Here is a 5,420-nt window from a genome sequence, read left to right on the forward strand (position 1 = left end):
ATATTCAGCAGTACAGATCCATTTGGATCTCATTGTAACCGCATTCATTCATATAATATAGCTGCACTGCATTGACACATACTTGTCTATCTCTTTGTATATCTGTTTGTCTCTTAAACATCATTAAGTGCAGTTGTTAAGTGTAGACTAAGGTTGTGATTACTACAGTCTCATCTCTCACATGTCACACTTCCCCATGTTAGGCAGATCTTGTGAAAAGTCCATTCTAAAATATCACGTTTCAAAAACATGCTCTGGACTACAGGGTCTATGAGGTCAAGGCCACCCTGCTCTTGTGGCTAAGCAAGTATGTGCCTAGCCACCTTGACCCATGCAGGCCTGCCCTCTCCTCCTGACCAAAGAAAGTTCCCGATCAGCCGATGCACCTGGCTAATGCAAGAACGATGGAAGGCCCAGCAGGAGGTGATGTACCACATGGTGGTGAAAGGGTTGGCCACTAAGGCCCGGGCCCGTGAGGGAGTCCACAACACCAAGCTTGGTGTGGAACCTGGACCGATCGTTCCACCAAACAAAGGGTGCGGGTGGCTTTAGGACAGCTAGCCTATGGGTTGCAAAAGCGTTGTCAATCATTCCTTGAAATATTCGTAGGAGCTCTTCAGGCAACCACACTAACTGGGACGGATGCCGGATTGAGCACTCCACTCCTAATCGTCATGTCAATCAGTGCCGCCAATTATTCTTGTACTTCTTGCTCCCTCTCATCATCGGAATTCTCCATAGTACTCTTGGGCCTTGGCCAATGGTGTGTGAGCCTTCAAGAGCAAACTGGAAGTAGCTATTACGCCTTTGAGCCATGGATCGGTGGCATCCATGCATTGGGGCATGTCCACAGCCTTGACAAAGCATCAGCAGCCTTGGAGAGCAAAAGCAAAGATAGAAGTTGAAAGAATCGGTACTATGCTGAGATACCCACTCAGAAATGCTGCAAGAACTGTACAACACTGTATATGGACAGCAAGCATAAAGGAGAAAAGAAGATCACTGCTAAATATCACCAGAAAAGGTAGTACATCATGTGGAGCAGCATGAGGGGAGGTCCCATAGATGCTGCCTATCACTGCAGAAGCTGAAAAATGAGATGATCTAAGGGAAAAAGGGAGCCAGCCCTTTTATAGTACCTCAGTATGCTGGTCGGCCAGCTGTAGAAGGCCGACAGCATGGCTCTAGCAATAAATGCTATAAAAGGCCTAAAAAATACCAAAAAATGGTAGAGAAAATGCTGAAAAATCTCTGCTAAGATATGCCAATGCAAGGCTTCATATGGAGCCATATACAAGCATGAATATGCATGGAAAAGTTCATCTGGGGATGAAATAATTTCCAACACCTCCTCTTCAGCGCCAGATGGGTGGACCAGGTCCGGTACGCTGCAAAAAATCCTCCAAAGAGTCTGAAGCAACAACCTCCTCATAAAAGTCACAAAGCTCGCGAAGATATGGTACATTTGAATACCAAGAAGGTCTCCGGAAGAAGCCACGAGAAGATCGAGAAGATATCGAAGACGAAACACCAGGATCAATCTGGAGAGAGAAGCCCTCAGGAGATGGAACCATAGATGGCTCTGAAAAATGTGGTACCTCCTCCGCATCTGCAACAAGTATCGGAACCGAAGTAGAATCCTCCTCTGAAGAAGAAGAAAATGAAATAACCACTAGAACAAACTGATCATCAATAGAGACAGGCTCCAAGATAGTGGAAGATGCCTCCTCTGAAACATAAGAAGAAGAAGCAACTGCAAGGAGAGAAGCTACTGAAGTAGGAAGCTCCAAAATATGTGAGGATATCTCAACAAAATCATCCACCTACTCTGTAGAAGAACCATTATTCTCCTCTGAAAGAGAGGAGAGAAAATCTGCAATAATAGCAGTAGCATGTAACAGCACAAGAGAAGGAAGATACTCATCCAAAGGGATGAGAGGGGAAGAGAAGAGAATCCCCAAGAGGGGAGAATGGTTATCTCCAGAAGCCATCACCCCCAAAAGCCCAAGCTTGCTTTAGAAAGACTAGAAGAGAGGGTGGGTGAGAGGGAACCAGAAAGAGAAGAGAATAGAATGACTCTTTAGTGGTAAAGGCTGTAAAGCAGCTCTGTAGAAAGAAATTGCAGCACTTGAGGCAGTCCCGTGTGAAAACGCAGCTCCACAAGAAAACGCAGGTTACTAATGAAGAAAACGCACCAAGTGAACAGCTCCTATATGCTGTAAACAGTCAACAGCAGCATGGGAAAAAAACGTAGGTCCTTGTAGATGTTTCCCCGCTCTGATACCATGAAGAATGGGTACTATGCTGAGATACCCACTCAAAAATGCTGCAAGAACTGTACAACACTGTATATGGACAGCAAGCATAAAGGAGAAAAGAAGATCACTGCTGAATATCACCAGAAAAGGTAGTACATCATGTGGAGCAGCATGAGGGAGGTCCTGTAGATGCTGCCTATCACTGCAGAAGCTGAAAAACGAGATGATCTGAGGGAAAAAGGGAGCCCTTTTATAGTACCTCAGTATGCTGGTCAACCAACTGGAGCAGTCCGACAGCAAGGCTATACCAATAAATGCTATAAAATGCCTTAAAAATACCTTTAAAAAATGGTAGAAAAAATGCTGAAAAATCTCTGCTAAGATATGCCAATGCAGGGCTTCATATGGAGCTAGATACAAGCACGAATATGCATGGGAAAGTCCATCTGGGGATGAAATGATTTCCAACAGAAGTGGAAAGATGGTAAGCAGCAGCTAGATGAGAGCTTTGAAGTAGACATGCCTAAATGAGGCCATGATGGAGTGGTGAGGAGATATGACGACGTAGTAGAGGTTTGAATTGGCAAACACAAAGACATGATGATGCAAGCCAAAAGCCCCAATAGAAGCACAGCAGGAGGATGATGTGAAAAGCAATGCAAAAAAGGAATTTCACCACCACCAGCCAAAGTCAGCAGTCTGGAGTCTGGACCACCAAAATTGTGAGTTCCCAGATCCATAAATAATATGGAGCTACTGACTTTGCAACATGTATAAGCCAAGTGTTAGCGTCTGTCTAAAACTGACACCCACAGCCTCCTCTGTCTAGCGTCCACCATTAGCTACTGACATTGCACCATGTATAAGCTAAGTGTTGGCGTCTATCTATAACTGACACCCACAGCCTGCTCTATCTAGCATCCACCATTAGGCAAGACGGACGTGAGTAACAAGGACATGATTGCCTACATCATGTGTCACATGCACCATGCACTAAGGTGCAGTGTTACACACTGGCACATCAACAATGTTATACAAAAATTCAGTACTTTTTTAGGAACATTTGTCATACGCCGTGACCCCATTGTGAGCCCCAATCCGGGACACATCAGGCACGAGCTACGTAGGTCATTATCCCAGCCTTAAATGTCAAGGTCAGTCCCTTAACCCACTTGGAGAACAAGCATTTAGGTCATGTTAAGTCGGTCCTTTAGGAGCATATACAAAGTAGACAAAAGTATTAAGGATCTAGACCAGCCCTGGAAGGGCCAACCTATGAACCTTGGGCTTGTGGGCTCCATAGGCCACACCTAATAGGCTTACAAGGCTTTGAGGGTGCTATCGGTAGCCTACCTAGGGATAGGCAGCCAGTCAGTTGGTGTGACAGTAGGCGGTCAGCAACGAGGCCTCACACAAGACAAAATCGCAAGCATAAATGCTCGATTATTCAGGTCGTGGGCTTTTTGAAGCAGGCCAACAGCAGCACAAGGCACTATATAAGCAGCCCCTCATTGCATTGCAAAAGCCATCTCATAAATCATTCTTCTATAAGCCCAGCAAGGCGTGGAGTGACAAACTCAACCACGTGTCCAAGAGATAAAGATATAGAGAGAGAGGGGAGAGATAGAAGGGAATATGGATCTTGCACAGTACGCCACATTGAGCGGGGAACACGCCCCGCCCCCTTTCAAGAATTTATTCAAGATCAATCCACGAGCACGCTGGCCAAGATCAATACAATCAATGAATACAAAACAAACAGATATGCAAGTCGATGTCGATGTCGATGTCGATGTCGAGGCACAAGATCTCTAATGCCGTGCATACCACGGGGATTACCCACAAGTATCTCTCACCGAGCTAGTACCGAATCCAGTATCCAATATCCAAATCCAATGAATCCAAGTCCAAATCAAATCCAAAACCAAGTCCAGATCATGTCCAAGTCCAAACCCATGTCCAAGCTATATGTCTTAAGTTCCATGTTCATGTCCAAGTTCCATGCCCAAGCTCTATGTCCAAGTTCACCATGTCTAAGCTCTATGTTCAATCTTCACAACTTCTATAGCCTTGTCAGCGATGAAAACCTTAGAAAAGCTCTTTCTGGTAAGAAAACTGATATAAAACCTGTTTCAATGGTTTTCAGGCAATAAAACCTCCAAAAAGCAATTTTTAGGGTTTTTTGAGCAATTTTAGGATTTTTGAGCAGTTTTAGGGTTTTTGGAATTTCAATCCGTAAATTTACGTACGACTGTATTGTTGGGGTAAAGGCATAATGCCCACCCTTATAGTGTGTACAAGCCCATAAGTTATAGTACATAGTACACTTAGTACTTTTAATGTACTAAGTGCACTATGTGTACTAGTGCAATATACATGTGTGATAGGGGAGTCACACACTCATATCATTATTGAGTTGACTTATCCCCACAACTCTCTCTCTCTCTCTCTCCCTTGTTGTTTCTCTGTGTATGTCTCCCACACTTGAACTCTAACCCTAATTACTGTTTCTCCCACACAATTGGTATCAGAGCTATGGTCATTCTCTCCCCTCCCTCTTGATAGCATCTCAGGCTGCATTTCAGGCTGTGGAACAGGTGCTTACAAATAGCTTTCGTTTCACACCTCCTTCGGCCAGCATAGAACAGTGAAGCTTGCTCGCAGCAATCGCAGGCAGACAAGGCGTCGGTTGACAGCATAGGATAGCTGGCTACGAAGGGAACCCAGGCGGCAGCTTTGGTTGACTAGGGGTTGACAATCAGAGCTACGCGTAGTTAGCCACAAGGCGACGTCAACAAGCGCTGGCTACTATAGCGCTACACGGCGAAGGCTGGCGCTAGGCAAACGAAGTCGTCAGGCGAACGTGAGCAGCTTGCATCAGGGTCGCAGCAGCAAAGCGAAGCACAAGGCGTGAGCGAAGGCAGCCAACAGCCAATTAAAACCGTAGCGCTAATAGCAGTAGGCGGGCGTCAGCAGTAGGCGGAGACAGCGAATACGTCTACTAGGCGCTAGGCGTGGACAAGCGTGTAATCGCATATGGAGTCGGCTGCAACATGAGTCCAAGGCAGTAAAGCGTATTAGCGTGGAGCGAACACAAGCGCACAACGGGCCGCGTAGCCAACAACAGCAGGCGTATATGCGAACGTGCAATCAGCCAACATC

Source organism: Cibotium barometz, chromosome 50, assembly GCF_041138505.1.
Source record: "Cibotium barometz isolate CiBa-2024 chromosome 50, ASM4113850v1, whole genome shotgun sequence".
Taxonomy (NCBI): Eukaryota; Viridiplantae; Streptophyta; class Polypodiopsida; order Cyatheales; family Cibotiaceae; genus Cibotium; species Cibotium barometz.